We start from the raw sequence: 22,736 nt of genomic DNA, 5'->3' as shown, positions 1-22,736 counted from the left end.
ATCCATAATGGCTTCTAGAGAATGCGGCGGACGCGGCAACCTCTCCAAAAAGGGCGTCTTTTCATATTTAGCATTTAGCACTGGAGTTTTTGTTGTTGTTTTGGTTGATGTTTACATGCGTGGTAACGCTTGACTACAGTGCTGGAGTGTTTTATTTCCTGTTTTTTCTTTTGCTAAATTCACTGCGCGAGCCGGGGACTCGGCGGTAGCCGTCAGGCACGCCCTCACGAGTGCTCACCATTTTCTTGCTCCTCAGAGTTTTCGCCAGCTTTTCTTTCTTTTTTCTTCTTTTTTTTTGTTTTTGCTAAAGCCACTGCTCGTTCCGAGGACGCTTGGCGGTCGCTGCGAGGCGCGCACTCACGAGCGCTCAGAATTTTCTTTGTATTTTTTCCTGCAACGGCGGACTTACGGCTTTTACAACAGCTCCGCTGTTAAAATAGTGGAGAGAGTATGTGGAGAGAGCTGCCTTCGCAGCGCCTGCGACATTACCAGTGTTGGACGTCAAGTCGAAGCGTGGCTAGCATATACCTGCCTTGGCTCAGGGTGGCAGGGCCGGGTGCCGTATCAAGCTGTGCGCATCGGGCAGAGCCGCGAGTCCGTGAGGGAGAGGAACAAGCTGCTCACGCATTCTTAAGGATCCAGAAATGGATCTTCAATTATTTTTTTTTGTACCGTTCTCGTACGCTAAATACCGTTCATACATGATGGCCCGCAGGCCAGAATCCACTTCAACTTATGGGCCAAGAAATGGCGAAGAGTACCCAGCGGTGTGATAAATCAGCAGCGTAGTGTGCAAGACATTGTTTTTTGTCTTGTTTTTACTACTGTACATGGGCTCATGCGACGATGGGTGGATCGCTTCTCGGCAAGAAGCAGGCGCAAAACAAAGCGGCAACCGCACGTATCGTCAGCGCACTATCGATGAGGCAGACAGGAGACAGCTACTTATAAGGGGTTCCTTTGTTCCGGCCACCTGTATGCCTACACTGTATGGTTCCTGTATAGCACCTAGCCTCTATAACCTAAGAAACACTCCCACGTTGTGTAAGTCCCGTATACCTCCCATCCCCCATGACTCCCACCCTGTACAACTTCTACGCTTAATTACCTAATTCTAGCAGTATTTTGCCATAGGGACAACACAGGGGATCGCTATAGTTGCCCTGTTATTTTAGCTCTCCCAGTGCCTTCCCTGTATTCTTGATTTGACAACGCAACATGAGCCATATATAGGCATTACAGTTTTACACGTTAATTACAAAATGAACTCTATAAGTTACAATCCGGAGTCTCGTAATTGCTAACTTAATTTAAACAAAATAAGGGGGTTGATACGATTTAAAGTAAACAAATCCGCCTCCAAGTGGCTCATTGCGGCGTTGCAGATATAGGCAGATATATAACAATAGTATTGATAATTGTCTGATTACTACAAATCCACGCCCACACACACACACACACACACACACACACACACACACACACACACACACACACACACACACACACACACACACACACACACACACACACACACACCCGCCGCGGTAGCTGAGTGGCTAAGGCGTTGCGCTGCTGAGCGCGAGGTCGCGGGTTCGATTCCCGGCCGCGGCGGCCGCTTTTCTGATGGAGGCGAAAAGCAAAAACGCCCGTGTGTACGAGATTTCGGCGCACGTTAAAGATCCCCAGGTGGTCAAAATTAATCCGGAGCCCTCCACTACGGCGCGCCTCATCGCCAGCGTTGCGTCGGCGCGTTAAACCCTACAATTAATCAATCATCACACACACACACACACACACACGCACACTCGCACGCACACACACGCACACACACACACGCGCGCACGCGCGCACGCACACACATGCGCACGCACGCACGCACACACGGACGCACGCACGCAGACAAGCAAGCACGCACGCGAACACACACACGAGCACACGCACACGCACGCACGCACGGCCGCATAAACGAATGCCCGTACTCACATAAAAAAACGTAACCGTGGGGCTACACATTGAGGGCACAGAATGCATCGCAATTGTATGAGATGATGGGAATAATTTAAGAAGGTCCGGTAGAAAGCGAGGCAATTCGGTTCTCAGCATTTCTGAAGTGGTCCGTGCTGCTTTCGACACTTATATACGTATTCGATCGAGTGTTTGCAGTAGTAACGGTAGGAATGAAATAGGACACAAAAAAGGGTGATTCGAATTGCATCAGGTGTCGACGACGTTGGGTCGATGGATCGCGCGTGGACGTCGAAACTTTCTGAAAGCCGCGGAAACTTTCAGCCTAGAGTGATCGCTTCCAGGCTGAGCTGATGCTGGAATGCGCTGATGCGACGACACGGAGGCAGTACAGAAAAGGAGTGGCTCGGCGTGAGGAAACACGTTTCTTGTTGCGACGCTCCATCATCCGATACTGGCCGGAAGCGTTATGCTCAGATGTTGGGCAAAATTCGCGCGGCGACTCTGCCGCTAGTGGAATGTGCTTTTAGTGGGTGGAAATGTAATTTCCCCAACGTTCGATGCTCTGAACTACAGCGGGCGCGAAATTACACTTTTATATTGATCGCAGAATCGTCGCCAGAGTCTGGTATGGCCGTGACGTATTGCAATATGGTCACCGCAAATTCGAGCACGGCCTCAGAGCGAGGTGGGCGTGATGTGGAGATTTAAAATAACCCCGGAAAAGCATTGACGGCCACCAAGCTGCAAACACTTCAATTTGCCCGTTACATAATTAGTCCGGTCTCTGGATATGCATCCTCTAGCTTCGCAAAGAGCACTCTGTGCAGTCCTTTGCTGACACTTCAAACCGCCCCGTCGTGTACTGTTAATAAGCCACACAACATGCAGTGGGTGACGGAAGCCGGTGTCTTGGTTATACTGACACACCCTGGACATATCAGCGCCGGCGGTGTATGAGTGTACTTGGAAATGGTCTCCTGGTCCGAAATAAAACGTTTGGACGAAGTCCCCATCCACCAACCACCCCTAATACACTCGCCACCGCTTGGCGTCGGCACGTCGGGCTTAAATAAATCATTCAGTATGTGGCGTAACGCTAAATACAAAAATGTGGACTAGGAACACCAAGTACACACTTATTGCACTGAAGAGGTTTGTGCAATACCTGCACATTAGTTTCAACGATGCAGCAAATGCGCCGAAAATCCCCATGTGCCCAGATTTTGGGGCACGTTAAAGCTACACAGGCGGTCAAAATTGTTTCAGGGCCCTCCACTACAGCACACTATATACAGCACACTACAGCACACTACAGCACACAGGTGTAACTTCGGGGCGTGAAGCCCCCAAAGTTTGCTAAGTTCTGTCGTGTGAAAAATGTTCAGAGCTAATATTTTGTGCGCGTGCGTGCGTGCATGCGTGCGTGCGTGCGTGCGTGTGTGCGTGCGTGTGTGTGTGTGTGTGTGTGTGTGTGTGTGTGTGTGTGTGTGTGCGCGTGCGTGCGTGCGTGCGTGCGCGTGCGCGCGTGCGTGCGTGCGTGCGTGCGTGTGCGTGTGCGTGTGCGTGCGTGCGTGCGTGTGCGTGTGCGTGTGCGTGTGCGTGTGCGTGCGTGCGTGCGTGCGCGTGCGCGTGTGTGTGAAAGCATTACGTGCTCCGTTAGGCAAAAAATTCGTCGCCATCCTGCCCTGCGAAAGTGGATGCCATTTTGTTGTTTATGCGTTTTAGTCGGTCAACTCTGGTAGGCTTAGCTTGTCCTCCCTGCTCTGCGGCTACGCGCAACTGACGCCGTTCCGAATGCGAATCAAAACGCCTGTAATAGCGTTTCAGCAGCAGAAGTGTGTCCAAATATGCCGTTTTGCTGCATCTTCGGTAGTGTTCTTAACAAACGATCCGGTCGATGTTCTTAACAAACGATCCGGTAGTGTTCTTAACAAACGATCCGGTCGTCAATGTCAAAACACTGATAAACGCCAAAATGGGCGTCGTTGCTGATTTGAGTGCCTCCGTGGTGGTACTCTAGTACCTTATCTACTGACATGCTGGGCTTCTTTGACGGAAAGTGCTGGGTCCTGCCTAGCCTGACGCATGCAATAGGATTCTTGGGCAAGAACTGCTGTATTTAGGGACAGTATAGTTGCGCTTAGCCTTCAAAGATAATGTGCAAACATAATATTTACCAGGAACACATGGGGGGGGGGGGGGGGTGTTCCATTGTTCCCAGGCGCCTTATCATCGATAATATGGTATTTATGCGTGGTTTGTGGTCTCCTTAAACGAATTTTGAGCTCTGTCCTGCATGCCTGGTTAGCCTGACGCATGCGCTTGACGTCTTAAGGCTTGGCCCCTTGGCGCTTTTGCCTACGGAGATGGTTGTTGCCCATGGCGATGAAACCGTTGTGGGGTAGAGGTACACAGCTTCGCTGTAAAAACCCGCCGTTGTTAGCAGCGGATGACACCAAAACCATGCGCGCTGTAATCTGACAAAAAAAAAAAAAAAGGGAGCCTTGGCTGGAACGGGAATGCAAACAAGAGCCGCGTAATGAGAGGCGAGTGGCTAAACCAGTATACACTGACGCCACGCCGGCACCGGCTTTTGGCGGGCTTTAAAAGTGAACAAAGGGTGCCAACAGAGATATAAAACATAAAACAAGCGTACAGCACTCGTGTATTTCACATTATTAAAACACGAAACGATTGTGCGCCCCGCGTGGCCCCGTAGCGCATGCTTCGAAATAGTGCCAAGAGTGCTCCATGCCTGGTGATGGAAGCTACGGCGGGCGCACCGCTAGTTTCTGCATCGTCTAAGTGCGGTCGAATCATCGCCCAACTCACGTCGGGTCAATCATGCTGATGTCATGAGGCAGAGGCGACAAGCCGACCCGGAATTGAGGCAACGTGATAGCGGGTCATGGGGTTCAAACGACGCTGTGAAAAATACGAATTTGTTGCTTCTCGGCGCGGACTCCGAATGGTCTGTGACCTGGGGACCAATGAAGACGAAGTAATTGGCGGATCCCACGCACAGGTGGGAATCGACGCAAACTGAAGTGAAGCAGTGGCGAGTGCGTCAAGAAATACGGTAAGTAACGATGTCTATATATCCTCCTGGCGATCACGTGGTCAGTCGCCCATCAGTTCTTGGCATGAACAGTGACGAGCGGGAAGAATGACATCTCACAAGTTGCACGTCGTTGACATCTTCTGTTAAGGCCGGTAGCCACCAGTTTGCCGGTTTTCAAAGGTAGACGTTAAAGTATCCGGTTAAAACCAACGGTGTAGTCTTGTCGTGGCTGTTGTTGTAACCAGGAGTCATGGCCCCTGGTGCGTGCTGAACGAAGCTTTGGGCGAGGAAGTATTGAACACTGTTTTTGCATAATCGCACACAGAACTCTCCGCGACTCATACTTGCATGCGCTGCCACTAGCCTTCTTTCCGCGTAGCACTATGTTCCTGCCACCACCCCAGTTTCATCAGCTATGTGTTCACCCTGGTGTGGAAAAAGTCAGCGGAAGTCTCGTCCACATGGAATCTGCTGATATTGGACACTCCGGAGGCGTAGACTGGATGGTCAGTGCGTAGCTTCAGCCGCCCGATAGAGTTCTTCGATACGCTTCCCGGAGCAGCTGCGCATCTGATTTCCGTGAGCTGCAGCCGCATCCAGTTCCAGCCCTGTGCAGGTGAACCCCTTCTGCGGCGAGCCGCTGCCACCGCACCCGGCGGCACATGCGTTCAGGCTCCGCCTCACCGCTGACGGCAGCGTGGTGGCTCCTACAGTAGTGACGGGTGGCTTTCCCGCACGATTTGGAAATCCAAATAGCGGATGGTAGCGGACCTCGCTGTAACTCTGCTTTCCTAGGGAAGCAATATATACGGAACTATACCAATCGACGCAGCCGAGCGCCCCGCCGCGAATAACACCAGAGACCTGCAAGACGTAGCTTAAAAGACGACTCGGAAGACATCCACGCGCGGGACGTCCTACCGAAACGTCCGAGAAGAGCTTTAGGATAGCGAGGAGCCCGTAAGAAGTTGTTAGTCATGGTACCTTTGGTTAACTTTGCACGTTCCCTCCGTGCGAGGACGATCTTTCTTTTGAGGCGGGTGTTGCAACGATTTGTCGGGTAATGCACGGGAACGTTCTACGAGCCTCGGCTGTGTACCGTTCTGTTATCCGGCCTCACACTTTTTCTCCCGCTTTAGCGTGGGGAAAACACGTCCCGTCGTATTTCAGCGTCACTGGCCGGGCCGCACCGCAGCGAAAGCTGTTTCCGTCCACAAAATCAGATTAAACAACCTGATGGGTGCTGCTCGCAGAATTCCATGTGGCCTCAAATGTGATTGAACATGCAGTCTAAGCCGAAGACAAGTATACTTTTACCCAACTATATAGGCACACCACGTGACTCATAAAATGTAATGTTATAACTGACTTTACTTATTTTACTGAAATTGAAGATTTTGCTGCCAATCTACATTGATGTAGGTTGGCAACTATGTTATTCGAATACCCTTTGATTTTAGAGGACACCTGTGCTTTTGTGTCTGGGCGCGAAAACTTTTTAGGGAGTGTCGCTGACTGATTGAGAATGCGACAGTTTCAGGGCTTTCCGCTGCCCAAGTGCTGGCTGTACGCGTGCCCATGGCGTGCCCTTGAAGCTTTCGTCTCCAGGTGCTCACGAGTGCCTGGCCTGGGATAGCACGGAGAATTCGCGTCGCTGTGCTTTTTGTTTCGTTTTGTTTCGAACCACGGGGGCTAACGCGTCGAAGCTACACGTGGGCTGTGAGGCGCGCCGTAATCAAGAGATCTGAATTAATAATGACCACATGGGGATCTTTAACGCGCCCCGAAATCTCGACCCACGGGTGTTTTCGCTGTTCGCTTCCATCTGAAAAGTAGCTACCGCCGCCGGGACCGAACCCGCGTCCTTGGGCTCAGCAGCTGTGTTTTATTTCTGCCGGGACACGCGGGCAGCCTCTGGGGTAGAGCGCGCAAAATTATACGCTCCACTCGCTTTTCGACCACCCGGTGCCACCAGTGAATGATGTCGACTCGGTCAGCTAGGTTGAACTCGAGAAAAAACGAAGAAGTAAAAACCTGCGAGACAAGACTCCCCAAAATGAACACCCTGTTCCAAAAGGCTTACCCAGAGGGGTTCAGGTTCTAACTCTCACGAGGACCGAGCAGGAGCCGCCCTGACCGAAGATGTGCTGCACAAATGGCGCTTCTATACGTTAAAGTGGCGGCACGTAGCGGCAGTAGCGGCAACCCAGAAAGACGCAACGGCTGCGCTCCCACCGACCCACCGTTCCTCGGCCCGTACTGCAAGGACTCCACAGTCAAGGAGGAAATTCAACACCTCCTGTGGGGCTGTGGGGGCCTCCGTCAACTCAGGGCCCGACACGCCCAACAGGTGCCATCATATTAAGAGTGGACGACGCCCACGAATCCCAGTCAAGGCAAGAAGACAGTATAAACTCTCCATGTGAGAGTTTGCAATGGGACCAGGCGTAGACCGAAGAATTTAGGGCCTAGAGGAGCCCTGCACGCCCCCCTAAACAACCCCCTCCATTCTGAGGGCACTGGCCACCCCTCTGCCTTATAAAGATTTATCTACTTACATTTCTGATTAGCTCCAGCTCTAACTATGAGCGGCACGTGCACCACTTTTCGCTTTCAGTTGCTGTTGCTGTGCGGGTTCTAGCACCTGTTATCGTCGTTTCTAACTATGAGCGGCACGTGCACCACTTTTCGCCTTCAGTTGCGGTTGCTGTGCGGGTTCGAGCACCTGTTATCGTCGTTTCCGCCTTGGTGTGATGACGTCAGTTCCTTGTTCGCCTAGCGGGTACGGATAGCAATTGCGTCGGAATCACAGAAATGTGCCCAATGGCACTTTCGCGCTGAACGAATAATATACGTTGCTGCGAAAAGGCTAGTAATCTCATTAAGCCTTGTAGGAAAATACCGCCCTAGTTATGGAATTCTGGAACCGTATTCTTGCACATAATTTCGTTCATTTCCTGCCGCAACAAACCATGCCGGACGGAATATCGCTTGTGCTAAACGCACGCCGGGAAGACACTCCCCTTTATTTCATGTTATTCCTGTTGCTGCTATAATTAGGCGAAGGTTGAAAGTGCTTGCAACCTTGAGGTTGTGAAACTACATACGTGCGAGTTATATTCCGATGTCCTCACCATTCGATGAAGTATACCGTGTTCATTCAAAGGGAAGGGGATGGATGCACAGGGTGAATGACGCAGAATAAATGAGCGTTCAATGTGTGAATTTTGTGCTGTCAAAATTCTCGTGCAGCTTCAGTGCTCTGAGGCAGAGCAAGCTGAGTTGTGTGCAATGCAAAGAATTCACACGTGAATATTTTCGATAGAACCCTAACTGGTTGGGTGACAACTTTGATAAAACCAAAAATATCACAACCAATGGCGTTAAAGGGACACCGAACTGAACTGAACCGAACTGAATGTATGCTTGCACAGTTTGGGATCCGCACACTAAAGTTAACATTAGCAATCTCGAGAAAATCCAAAGAAGAGCTGTACGTTTCATCTATTCCAAATATAGCCGCCTTGATTCCGTATCTCAACTAATGAACACGAATAACATCCAAACTCTTGAACTAAGGCGCAAATTTCTTCGCTTGAAGTTTCTGCACCAACTGGTTAATAAAAAGCTCGGATTAGAATTAGATAGTAGTTTCTATGTGAATCCACTCTCAACTAGATCCCGTCACATGTGACGGGGTCTAGTTGAGAGTGGATTCACATAGAAACTACTATCTAATTCTAATCCGAGCTTTGTCATGGGTGCACCCATGACAAATCTCTAACCCCATTTTTTGCTAGGACTAACATTTTCAAATTTTCATTTTTTCCCCGAACTATTGAAGAATGGAATTCGTTACCCGTTTCTGCACTTTCTACTGTTGAATCCCTCGAAGCTTATTTTAGCCCAAATGCCACTGTGCTGAGCCGATGCCTTACCCTTGTTAAATGCATTGCTCTTTCTTGTATGTTTTTTTTTTGTTTTTTGTTTTGTTTTTATCTTTATACCTTGTATTGTTCCTTGCAATTGTGACTCAAGTATTCTTGTATTTTTTAGTTTCTCGTCCACTCCTGCTTGGGCTGTCAAGCCTGCAGTATTGAATAAATAATAAATAATAATAATAATAATAATTTGTAAAACTTCTGTTTTTGTTTGCATTCCATAGACTGGCTCAAATAAACACACTTTGTATCGTTTAACTGGTCTATAAAGCAGTATTTAATTCACAAAGCCTGAAAGATGAAGAAATACCATGCGACATTTGCGGCGGCCGCAATAACTAGCAGCAGTGATGACTATTCGAACTGCGATGTGATTGGACGGTGTCCAAGATTGGCATTCAAACCAGTTTCAGTTTTGCTTCTGCGCAACAGCATACATGGCATCCGACGTTATCGTTGGTCGGGAATTCTCGATATCATTGGAATCGGAATACCGCGCTTCTGCAATGTTGTCGGCAGTAGAATGGGCCGGATAAGACTGCCAGCAGCGCTTAAAATTGTAGCGTTCACTCGCATATATCGTACGCTGTTCATGCTGCTGAACGGTCTCTGCGTCATCGGAGACGCTTAACTGCGGGGCGCTTCACCCCCACATTTGGAACTTGCACGTCTTGTCCCTGTGTTGTAAAAGGCGTGTTCCTACGGGGGCTACAGTCGCTTGATTCGGCTCTGTGCCCGCAAGCAGTCGGTACTTACATCAACACGACGCCAACGAGAACTCGCCAGCGCGTCAGTGTCAGTCTACATGCGATCTGCCAACTCCCTCGTGGAGCAATGAAGGTTGCAGCGCAAAATGGTGAATTCAGTATAGAAAACATTACCGAACTACAAAAAATATCAGCTGAGAACACAAGTACTATCGGCGATTCAAACTTGCTAACTGAGACGTACTATCACCATTTTTTTTCGGCCGCTCAGTCGGCCATTGCTCCACTGCTGCCGGGGATGGAAATATAAGGTATATAGAAATATAAAGTATATACCGTATAGCCTGCTTATTTGTTTTTAGTTTCGGCATTCCAAGACATTCAGACGACTATTTCTTGACTAACGCTTGTGCAGTAAGTGTCTCCTAAATTCTCAAGAATATCTTATCTCTAGCGACAGCATTCCCTAGGCTCAAAAAGCAATCGTAAATGTGTGGTCATGCTGCTGACCACTGTGCTAGCTCACCCAGTGCAAAAAGGTATTCCCGTAGCCTGTTTTTACGCTTTACAATAAATGTATCGGTTGATTTTAATTCCTTATACTATATAACACTCACTGACTCTTTTCCTGCCTTTAATTGGCCTTAGATTTTCTACTAGCGTATGTTCTCTGGTGCGAAGCTACTTCGACTTGATAGACTTTTCTAAGCTTGATACAGACTACAAAATAACAAACTAACGGCATATTCTTCCAGACACATTCGTGTCGTGCACGCTTAGTTTTAACAGAGCGAACGAATTGCGACGACCCACTGGCGGCCGGCCGACTGACTCTGTCGGAAGGTCGGCGAGCGCCGTAGTAGCGCAGTCAAGCCAAGCCTGCCTCGAGTAAGCGTCATACGAAACGTCATGGGAAATCGGCAAGGAGGAGGCAGAGAGGAAGGCAGCACTTTCAAATTGATATTTGCATTAAATAAAGCCGCGTATGTGCAGCGAGAGTGGTCGATACATGGCCGAGGGACTCCAGACTACAATTTGCGCTAGTAATCCCGCAATATTTGCGAATCAATTCAGTGTCCCGTGTATTATAGCGATCAATGGGAGTGTTTTTATTTTATTTTTATCTGAGACATGTAAGTGTACATGACTGGAGGAAGAGCCAACTTGCTGCCTTACCACCAGGGCATTGCGAAAAGAAATGGGTTTTGTAACTACCTGAGACATCCTTCACAACGGTATTCGCCACTCCCATTTGAAAAACCGCTCCTCTATTTGATCGCTTGTTCTGTAATGGTATGTGTGCGCAAAGTTTCACTAGGCATGTTGCACGTATGCGACTGCTCTGAACACGAGCCTCAAAATTTGCGTGGACCATTGGAAACGTTGGTAAGTATGTGGGTTTTTAGTCGTTTTGTCGCACATCTTGAGTGCACTTCGCCGCGCTAGGTGTCGCGTTACGGGGTGGAAGAATCCCGAGGTTCCGCTGATATCAGCAAAATAAACTAATTTCTAAAAACCCAAATCACCACGGAGCCGTGATTCACCGTGCTCTGGCTCTTCGTGTTTTACTTTTATTTATTATTTTTTTTTTCAGAAATCAGCCACCCAGAGCACCAGAGCAGCGCCTTTTAAAATGTCCTGATTAATTTCTTCTCTTTGCCGAGAAAAATCGTCCCGGTGGCAGAAGGGCGACATGAAACGCAGGGCTTGGGCGGCGGAAAATGTATTCCCCGTGTCCGCCGCCCCGACTTCCCCACGCCCGGCCGCCCGCCCGCTCACCAGTGCGCGTAAACTGCGTAGACCGAGCCCGTAATCTGACGCGAAAACAAGTCGCGTCTCCTTTCGTTAGCCTTGCAGTCACTTATTAAACATGAGACCGAAGGGGCGGGCGTGCGCGGGGCGAGGCCCTTGGCGGGCGGCGAAACAATGAGCGAAGAAGGAAAGGCGGCACATGCAGCGCCACCGCCGTCGCCGCCGTCGCCATCCTCGAGGGACGGGCCGAATACCGCGAGAGGCGGGCAAACGTTTTAATTGAATCTCCCAAAAGCCCATTTTAGGCTTTCGCGGGAACGTCAAGACCTCAATTAAGTTTTCTCAGCGGCTTGCGCTTCCTTTCTTCCCCTTTGTCTGCTGCTCATCCCCCGCCTCTTATTTCCCCCACCGACGGGGCTTTTGTTTTGGCGCCGCTGTGTATGTCTCTTTGTAGCTGCTGCCTTGGAGCCCCTGTCGCGGCCGATCGGGCGGCCGGGGCTCCGTGCTGCCACGTGCCCGCGAGCGAGCGCACTCCGCGCAGGCGTCCTCCGACCTGCACGCTGACGCCGGAGCCGAAGCGAGAGCGAGAAAAGGCCCGGGCGTACGTGCAATTTTATTGCATTTACTGGGGCCAAGCGGGCCTTATATAGGTGAAGTACGGCCGAAGGCCCTGGAACCTCGTTACGGACAGAGCCGTTCGCGCAAGAGATGCGCTCACTTTACGAAAAGAATTCTTAATTCCACGAGGATCCTCCTCGAGACAACCAATTATGGTAGCCTGCGGTCGAAGGGCCCCGCCGGATAACTGCTTCCCTGCTTGTTTTTTCCTTCTTCGTCTTCCTCCTTTCTGTGTAGCTTTATTTGGGTGCCGCCTCTCAGCGCTCTCGGGGATGTTGATCACTTTTGCTTCTGCCATTGCACAAGCACGAGCAAGGACGCGTTTGCCTAGCTTTTCTTTTAGCCGTTTAACGTCCACCCCTAATGCCCGATAAACAGCATTCAAGCTTTCTTATCCTCCTTCATAGCCTTCGTGCTGGTCGCCGGTAGTTTACTTGAGCTGGAGTGATCTATCGCGAAACATTTTTTCTTCGCCTGGTAGGTCTATACAAGCTGAAACATTGTGTTGGAAGGTATCCACACAAGGAACCCTAACGTCATTTATTGGCTTCTGCCGGGACTATTCAGCGCGCGAAATATAATTTAAAACTCCATGTAATATAATTCAAAACGTCAATATCATTTAAAACGAAAATATCAAGTTAAAAGGAATACGGCCGCGCTTAAAAAGTATTTATGCTGACAGCTTTGTGTGGAGAAGAGTCAATGAAAGATACAAATATTTCACTGTACTTTCGACTGCCCTATATTCTTGAGTAAACAAATCTACATCAGTGAAAGCTTACGTGCGCTTAACATGGAAACCTAGCGAGCTTTTTCACCGAGCCGCCGTTTCTTGTCCGGCTACACACGGTACCCCTTAGGCACACTCGCGCTCCCCAATCGCCCGCATCCCTCACTCTCACTCGCACTCATGCTCACTATTGCGCCCTCCACCACTCGCCCCACTCGCGCTCCCCATGTGCTCTCGCCGTGACCACAAGCACTCACTTGCGCTCACGTTCACCGCTCGTCGTCACCACTCGTACTCACTCGCGCTCACGCTCACCACTCGCCATCACCACTCACGCTCACTCACGCCCACCATTCGCCGTCACCACTCGCACTCACTCGCACTTGCGCTTACCACTCGTCGCCTCACCTCGCATGTGAGTGTGTGCAGCAGAACTTCCATGAGTCATGAAACCGAACAATATTAGTGTATTACGGCGTCAGAAGGCCATCCAAATCATATTCATAAATCAACACGCCACCAGAGAGTTAGTTCTAGGGTACCCCATAGCAGGAGCTCAGTGACGACATATTTCCGAAGCTAAAAGCAATCCCGCCATTAACAACCATCACAGCAAGCGGCTCCTGCGACGAATAGCCAACAGCATGTACAAGCGCAATAATGGCGCTCACCGCGGTAAGCCCCGCAAATGGCACGAGTAGCGTGAGTGCACTCGCGAGTTGTGAGCGGGGCTCCCCGCGAGTTGCTCTCGCACTCGCGAGTGGTGAGTGAGGCTCGCTGCGCCAGGGGCTTGCATTCACTCGCATTCACACTCGCCAGTCCAAAACGATGGCGAGGCTCACTCACCACTTACTCATGAGCGGGGAGTGGGGGGGGGGGGGGGGGGTGAGTGCACTCGTGAGTGAGAGCCTGCCGACGTATGCCCTCAGGAGAGGCCACAAGCCTTCCTGATATTCAGGGACATTGCCTGCCACTACCGCCTCCTCCGTAGGGCGTATCCACCCCCTCGCACCAACCTCTCACCGGAAACCGCTCACATATGGCGACAGCTTCAAACGCACACCTTTCCTTATCGCAGCTTGCTAACCATACCCACATTCACCTCTTCGCCTCCCCTACCTGTCCTGCGTGTGGGGCGCTCGACACGCGCTATGATGCGCTATGTCAGTGTCCCAAGGACCCCTTCCCTCCTCCCATCCCCCACCTCTGGGAGCAGTGGTTGCACCGTTCGGCCGGGGCGAGTCAAGAGCTGGTCTCGGCACGAGCCGTGGCGGTCGCGGACGCCCTTTGGGCCATAGAGTTTCTCACTACCTTACCTAGAGTGGAATCTGGCGCTAGCGTCAACGTGAATCGGCGGAAGCGCTCTACGCCTCCATGAGTGCCGCCATAGCGTGTAGTTCGGCCGGAAGTTCGGCGTGGCATGGCCGGCAATGACTTTATGGCTACGCAAATCGAGTTTTTGTTTAAAAAAATTGCTGCCAAAAGTGCTGCTGTCAACAAATTTTGTTTTGTGTAAGGCACTGTGCTAGAGGGCTTATGTTGCAAAACAAATTTGGGGGTTACAAAGAAAAAAAAAAGTAGAAGTTTTGCCTTGGCTTATGCTGCCAGATACAGCGGGCCGTCCCGGATATATATTTTTAAATTATTACATACTCCAAACTGGATGAGGTTTTATTTGATTTTTTGTAATATTTAGCTGAAAAAAATTATTTAGATTGTCTAAAGCTGTGTTCTTGCTCCCTCTCATTAGTCTCATTATCGTATGCTGCGCGCCTTGGCAGGCGATGCAGATGCAACATAGAGATGCACGAATGATGTAATCGCGTTGTATTTATTTGTTTTGTCTAAGCGAGTATAAACAAACGTAGTGGCGAAGCCTATTACCGCAAGTAAGTCCAAGCACGCGCGAAAAGCGTTATGAAATTGCATGAATACTTCAAATGGCAAATAAATACTGGCTTGTCGAGTCGCTATGTATGTTGCCCCATTGCGCCTGTCCAAGGCAACGCATGCTTCAATGGGTAAGTAAACGCAGCGACGGCGACGAGCGACACGAAAATTGTAACTGCATGGGTGCCGAAAACGCATAGTGTGCGCTAGTGAAGCTTATTTAGTGGTGGGCGTCAGCAGCAAGCGGTATAAAACAGCAAGCGGCCGCCGGGGCCCTCGCTCGCTTTTTTCCGGCCAGAACCAGCCCACAGGCGAGTGGCAGTGACGATACAGTGAACTGTAGCGACGAGCGACGACGACAGAGGACATAGGCGGCAGTGTATTAATTTTTTCGCTTGTCGCTTTCGCCAAGTACACTCTGTTGTTGCACCTTTTGGGTTGCGTTTTTCGCGTCACTTGTCGCCGTCGCTGCATGTGGTCACCCCTTCATCTGAAGAAACTCGCCGCTAACGCGAGCACATGCGTTAAGAGCTAATCACGCTGCTATTTAGACATATCTGTGATAGCCATTGAATGTCAAACAGGGCGTCCCGAAAACAGAACTAACAAACGCTTCAGACCCGGGAAGCCTAATCCGTAGTCCTTTGCACTAGCCACTTGCTGCCAATCCGATTCCCACAGTACCCACAATTCCCATGGCGGCGTGCGATCGCAGCGACACTTTCCACTCTACGTGATATTGAGAAACTCTATGCTTTGGGCCTCCCCCACTCCACTTCACTGAACCTGAAGTCGAAATGAAGTTTTCTCTCTCTCTCTCTCTCTCTCTCTCTCTCTCTCTCTCTCTAGCGCGCGCGCGCGCTTGCGGGGAGTGAAGGCTCGTTCGTTCCAAGGGGAGGGGTGTGGAGGCGAAACCAGGAGGAAAGAGAAAGTGCGCGTGCCACCAGAAAAGGATACAAGGAGGCGCTGGCTGTATCCAAGTTCAGTGCGCGTTCGCGCCTATGGGGGGGATTGCTCCACTGAGCGTCAGTATTTTGTCTTGCGGTGCAATTGTGCGCATGTTCCCTGAGAAACTGTGGTCGACAAACTTGGCTGAACCGCGTTGAACCACGTATTTTTTATATTGGCATTTAATCGTCACTTTACCTTCGTCGACCATATAAAATAGCAAACCGAGCATTGTGCAGCGCTGAGCTCTTCAGTTGCAATAAATACTCCCTTAACAACAGGCAAGTTAGAACTAGTTGATACTGCATGATCAACAGCTTTAGGCGCGAAACCAAATTAGACGAAGGACATGAAGCACAAAGACAAGCGCTAACTTCCAACGGATGTTATTTTCAAAATCTGCTGTATAAACGCTATAGCAAGTTAGCAACACTACTAACAAATGATTAAACTATGTAGCTGCACCGTGTACAGGCGCACACTCCTCCCTCATCCACCTGTGTTACCCACACCCCACAGGAAGGCCATGGTTATTGACGCAATCGTTGCCCTCGTGCCTCATCTCAGCTGTTTTCGGGACCTCAGTCAGCGCACATGGGAGGTTAATAATACGCAAGACTTCTTTGTCGACTGCTTCAATGAGAACAGTGTGTCTACCTTGTATCTGCACAGTAATGCGAAATTGGCGAAGTTAAGACAATTTATCGTTGTTACAGTGTAAACGTATATCATTCTAAAAAATTCAAAACAGGAAAACAAAACAAACCAACAAGTGGTTCAATTTGACTGTTCATAGCTAAATTTAGGAACCATCATCCGCCGCAGGAAACAAAAATATTGCCGCGAACCACGTATGGGTTTGTTTATTTATTGTTTGTTTTTACTGCCCGGCCAAGCCCGGCTCTGTTATCTGTGTCCCAAGCGAAGCGCGTCTTTCATTCTTTATTTTTTATGCCGCAAGGGCTATCTCATTCAGATAAGCAGACTGTTTCATCTTAACATCCCTAGCCCAGAATAGTCTTCTCTGGTCTACAATGTTCTGGATGTAAATCGACGGTTCCAGAAACACTCGCGCCGAAAGATAAAAGCCTGCAGAGCAGATGTCGCGGCATTCGTTTCGACGATCCTCGCCTGCGCAAGTCAATTTGTTGACCGCTGCTTCGCCGCCTCTGTATTCTTTTCAGTTGTTAGGGGAGCACAAGTTCGCCCCAATAAACTTGTTTTCCTTGAAGACAACTGCGTCGTCTTTGGCCACGTGACATCTGGTGAAGGTGCGGGGTAAATGCACCCTACGCTCTCGTCAAGCCGACAAGAAAGTCCCACTCGTGCGAGCCGCCGACAGCAAGTTCTTCAGCCGGAGTTTGGGCTCCTTCCGGATAAAGTGAAGAAAGAAGACGTCGTGACCACCACCATGATCAACGCAGGCACCATGACCAGCACTACGCTCGTTCTTCAACAGCCCCGGGAACCACCATCGTTCCGCGTATCCCCCGGAGAAGACCCTGAGGACTGGTTGGAAAAAGTGGAGCGCGTCCGCATCTTTAACAGGTGGGATTACGAAGAAACTTTCCGCCATGTCTTCTTCTACTTTGAAGATACGGCCCGAACGTGGTTTGAAAACCATGAAAGCTGCATAACCGACTGGACACTCTTTAAGAGGGAGTTTCTCAAAATATTCGCCACCGTCGTGCGGAAAGAACGAGCCGCCCTTTTGTTGGAAACGCGCACGCAACACCCCAACGAAGGGGTCGTGATCTTCGTTGAGGAGATGAAGCAACTATTTCGCCGCGCGGACCCCGAAATGACGGAAGAAAAGAAGTTACGCTTCTTGATGCGCGGTGTGAAGGAGGAACTGTTTGCTGGACTTGTCCGCAACCCGCCAAAAACCATCGGCGAATTCGTGACCGAAGCCAGCACGATTGAGAAGGCTCTCGAAATGCGTGCTAAGCAGATATGACCGCAACTTCGTTGGTGCGGCCAATGCGAACTACGTCGACAACATGCGGATTCCGGCTGATAACCTACGCGACACCATCCGCGCAGTAGTGAGGGAGGAGCTGCAAAAACTTCTCCCAACGCCGCCGCAACCCCAAGTCGTTTCCCTTACCGACGTCATCAGGGAAGAAGTTCAACAAGCCCTGGGTCCATCAACAACGCCAGAAGCATCCCGCGCGCCCCAAGCCATGACCTACCCGGCTGCTGCCCGTCGACCTCGACCACCTGCACCCTATCGTCACGAGACGACATACCGTCGTCCCCTGTCACCAGCCCGACCATCTGTGGTGCAAACACTCGCCCCGAGGAAGACCGACGTGTGGCGAAAGCCAGATAATCGTCCGATATGCTACCACTGCGGAGAGGCCGACCACATCTAGCGTCGCTGCCCCTACAAGAGGCTCGGTTTGCGAGGGTTCTCCGTCGACGCACCCCGCCCCCGACCCGGCCAGCGCCCATCGGAGATCGAAGAATACCCGTCCAACACCAGCCGTGGACCTGCCCATTTCAACCGACCGCCGTCGCCCTACCCATACCAGTCGCCCAACCGCCGTAGCAATGCTGATTTCGCACGTGGAAGGTCCCCCAGCCCACGCGGGGGAAACTAAAAGCAGCAACTTCTGGAGGTAAAGTTGCACGACCGCGGAAAAATAAAAACCCTCCAACGACGCAAGGACTCGCGGAAGACGATGATTCCCGACATGCCCTCAGCCGACGACCCGATCTAACCCGGACGTGACTCCTGAACACGACGACAACCACACGGCGCGACGCGTACCCGACATGACCTAACCTTCCGCTGAGACGACTACAACGACGACGCACAGTGCCCGACCGTCAACACGCACAAGCCGAGATGCGACGCCCCGAAGAACCCGGAACTCGAGGAAGGCAGCGTCCGACGTCCAGTTGTCCATCGACGGCTTTGACGTAGTCGCCCTCGTCGACACGGGAGCCGACTACTCGGTGATGAGCGGATCATTCGCGTCTAAGCTGAAGAAAGTTACGACAAGATGGGACGGTCCGCATATACGCACAGCAGGAGGCCATCTCGTAACGCCAAGTGGAACTTGCACATCACGCGTCACCGTAGATGGCATCACGTACGCTGCTGCGTTCGTCATTTTGCCTAACTACTCCCGCGACGCAATTATCGGAATGGACTTTTTGACGGACAACGGCGCAATAATTGACCTACAGACCAAGTCGATAACTTTTGCCTCCGATCACTCCACGACGCCGCAGCCGAACCCGGAACACCGTGCTGCTGTAAGGATCGCCGACGATCATGTCACCCTGCCACCTCGCGCAAGCTTGATGGTCGCAGTCTACTGTGAAGAGGCTGCTCCTGACGTGGAAGGTATTATAGAGAGTGACAAAGGGTTGCTTCTCGGCCGAGGTGTCTCTGTCGCAAGAGGCATCGCGAGCTTTAAGCAACGCCAATCCCAAGTTTTGGTCACTAATTTCACTGAGGAGTACCAGCATCTAAACAAGGGCGCTGAAATTGCGTTCCTCGAAGAAACGCAAGATGCAAGTGACGTGATCGCAGTTGTCGACTTTGAATGCGCACGCGCAGATGCTTTCAAGCTGCAGCATCCTTTCGACGTAAACCCAGCACTGGAGCAAGAAAATCGGGACAAATTATTGGATTTGCTGCGTCGCTACAGCGAGTGTTTTTCGTCGAACTCAAAAGTACGTCAGACACCCCTAGCGAAGCACCGAATTATAACCGAAGATGGAGCCCGATCTACCCGACAGTTACCGTACCGCGTGTCTTCACACGAGCGAGAAGCTATCCGGACACAAGTCGAAGACATGCTCAGCGAAGACATTATACAGCCATCGAAAAGCCCCTGGGCTGCTCCGGTCGTACTCGTGAAGAAAAGGGACGGCGCACTGAGGTTCTGCGTTGACTACCGGCGATTGAACAAGATCGCCAAAAAGGACGTGTACCCCCTGCCACGAATCGATGACGCCCTCGACCACCTCTGCCATGCGAGGTACTTCTCATCGATGGATCTGGAGACAGGCTACTGGCAAATTGAAGTGGACGAGAGAGATCGAGAGAAGACTGCATTCATAACCCCGGACGGCCTATACGAGTTCAAGGTGATGCCGTTTGGGCTATGCACGGCGCCAGCAACGTTTCAGAGAGCCATGGACACTGTGCTAGCTGGCCTGAAGTGGCACACCTGCCTTGTGTACCTTGACGACGTTGTGGTATTCTCCCGGACGTTCGACGAACACCTTGCAAGGTTGCAGTCTGTACTCGAGGCCATCCGTACGTCGGGGTTAACACTGAAGCCCGAAAAGTGCCGCTTTGCATACGAGGAACTCCAGTTTTTGGGCCATGTCGTCAATGCTGCGGGAGTCCGGCCTGACCCAACGAAAACTTCAGCCATAGCGAACTTCCCGAGACCGAAAGATAAGAAGGGCGTGCGGAGATTTCTGGGACTGTGCGCATACTACTGGCGCTTCGTTGCAAACTTCTCTCGCATTGCAGAGCCACTCACGCGCTTGACGAAAGATAGCACCCCTTTCAGCTTGGAAAATGCCCAAGAAAAAGCATTCTGCGAGCTGCAACAATGCCTGCAAAGCCCGCCCGTGCTCGCGCATTTCGACGAAAACGCCGAAACGGAAATGCACACGGACGCCAGTGGGTTGGGTGCCGTCCTCGTACAAAAGCAAAGCGGGTGCGAAAACGTAATCGCCTATACAAGCCGTGGTCTGTCCAAGGAAGAAAGAAACTACTCAGCCTCTGAGAAAGAGTGCCTCGCGATTATATGGGCCATTTCGAAATTTTGCCCATACGTGTATGGAAGACCGTTCAAGGTTGTGACAGACCACCATGCGTTGTGTTGGCTCGCCAATTTGAAGGACCCCTCTGGCTGTCTTGGTAGGTGGAGCTTGCGCCTGCAAGAATTGACGTTACAGTAGTCTATAAATCCGGCAGGAAACACTCCGACGCCGACTCCCTGTCCCGCGCCTCCGTCGACCCACCACCACAAGACTGCGATGAGGACAGCGCGTTCTTCGGAGTCGTGACAGAGCGACCTAGCCGCCCAGCAGCGTGCCGACCCCGACTTACGCGTCATAATCGACTACCTCGAAGGACGCAACGTCGCCGTGCCTAGGACCTTCAAACGCAACCTACCAGCATTCAGCCTGAAAAAAATCCGTTCTCGTGAGGAAGAATTTCAGCCCCGGAACCAAAACAAATTATCTTCTTGTCATCCCAGCAGACCTTCGCGACGAAATATTGGAAGCGTGCCACGACGACCCGACTTCCGGACGTCTCGGAACAGCCCGCACAATTGGAAAAATCAAGGCGAAGTACTACTGGCCCCGCCTTACATCCGATGTCACCCACTACGTCCGGAGCTGCCGTGACTGCCAGCGACGAAAGAAGCCACCGACGAGACCCGCCGGACTTCTGCAGCCGATCGCCGTCCCATCGAGGCCCTTCCAACAGATTGGGATGGACCTTCTGGGCCCGTTCCCTACATCCCGAACCGAGAACAAGTGGATTGTCGTAGCGACAGACTACATGACGCGCTACGCAGAGACCGCCGCTCTTCCGAGCGGGACTGCACAAGAAGTGGCAAAGTTCTTTATAAGCCAAGTTGTGCTGCGACATGGAGCCCCGGGAGTCCTAATCACGGACCGCGGAACGGCCTTTACTGCGGAGCTGATGCAAGGAGTATTACGCTACAGCAACACGGATCACCGAAGAACGACGGCGTACCACCCCCAAACGAACGGTCTAACAGAACGTCTGAACAAGACAATCGCAGATATGCTGTCAATGTACGTCGACGTTGAACATAAGACATGGGACGAAGTGCTCCCGTATGTCACGTTTGCGTACAACACGGCTATCTGGGAAACTACGCAGATGACGCCGTTCGAGCTTGTCTGCGAAAGACGGGCGACTACGATGCTTGACGCCATGCTTCCGCATGTAGAAGACGACGACCTCAACCCCGACGTCAAAGGATACCTTCAGCGTGCGGAGTCAGTGTAATGTGTACCACGACACTTTCACTTTTTCTTGAGGGGAATTCTTCTGACCGCATAATTCTTCTACTGCTGCAGCGCTGTGTATGTGCTTGGTTTTTGGGCCCGCACTGTGGCCACTGCCAGTGGCAAACGCAGGTTTTGTTCTCGCGGAAGGAGGGACTACTTAGAAATAGAGAGGCACAACATCAGAGGGGAAAAAAATTACTAATGAATAAATAGCATTCAGGCAAGGAATCAATTGAAAGTTTTAAACAATAACCGGGATGCTGTGGTTGTACTAAATGTGACCTAACTATGAACGATTCATTGGCTCATTTTGCTCATTTTCTCATTTGTGTTTTCTTCACTGACATGGCGAAGTGGCAGCTCATTGCAGTTACAGTTACAGAAGACATTGATGTCGCCAAGAATTTGGCGTGGCTTGCCTGGAGTTCGTGGCCTCATCCATTCCCAGAGAGAGAAAGAGGGCGAGCGTTGACGAATATTGAAGAGCTTACGTGTCATTTCGTCCTGAGATAGGTACAAGTCCCGCACTTCTGGCGCCGTCTTCTAATTGGCTTGGAACACTTGCGATATTCATTTAACCGACTGCCAAGACTGGGCCGCTGTTCGGCCTCCATAAGCTAGGTGGAATCGCTGCTTCTGACGCACTCGACCTGGGATCGAGCCCAAAAAGTTCTACAATTTATTTGCCAGGTCTCGTGATTTTTTGTTCAAAAAATGTTCTCTGAGATAAAGTATACGTATTATATTTGCAAATAGCGGTGGCTTTCCATCTTTTATGTCTCGCCTTTGGTTCTCGGAGTAGCCCAACACCACGTTAAATGAACGTTCCGCATTGCGCCGGAACCCATCTCTGAACGGAATGTCACTTCAATTCCTCCCCGACCCCCTCACAATCTCGAAATTCTTCAATGATGACGAACGAAGCAACAAAATAGAAAAAAAAAGGAAAAACTAAAAGCGAACTGCAATCAAAAGCAGGCGATCAAGAACCGATGAAGATGAGGAGCACATAAAATAATAAAAAGCTTTAAGGTTTGAAAGTCTCAGTGTGCCTCTGAACAATATGGAACATATTTTGTGGCAATTTGGGTGTA

General features: G+C 50.8%; 1 protein-coding gene and 1 pseudogene across 1 annotated transcript in view; both read left to right on the top strand.

Annotated features, from left to right (window-relative positions):
- The window catches only part of LOC144146903 (uncharacterized), a 723,365-nt gene that overhangs the window by 327,719 nt on the left and 372,910 nt on the right, over positions 1-22,736 (top strand). The gene's annotated exons all lie outside the window — the stretch shown is intronic.
- On the top strand, positions 16,892-18,253 carry LOC144169770 (uncharacterized; annotated as a pseudogene).

The sequence above is a fragment of the Haemaphysalis longicornis genome, unplaced genomic scaffold, assembly GCF_048455015.1.
Source record: "Haemaphysalis longicornis isolate Haplotype H1 unplaced genomic scaffold, Haemaphysalis longicornis Haplotype H1 scaffold_1, whole genome shotgun sequence".
Classification (NCBI taxonomy): domain Eukaryota; kingdom Metazoa; phylum Arthropoda; class Arachnida; order Ixodida; family Ixodidae; genus Haemaphysalis; species Haemaphysalis longicornis.
Note: the sequence above shows the minus strand (reverse complement) of the source record. Positions and strands in the feature narration are given on the sequence as shown.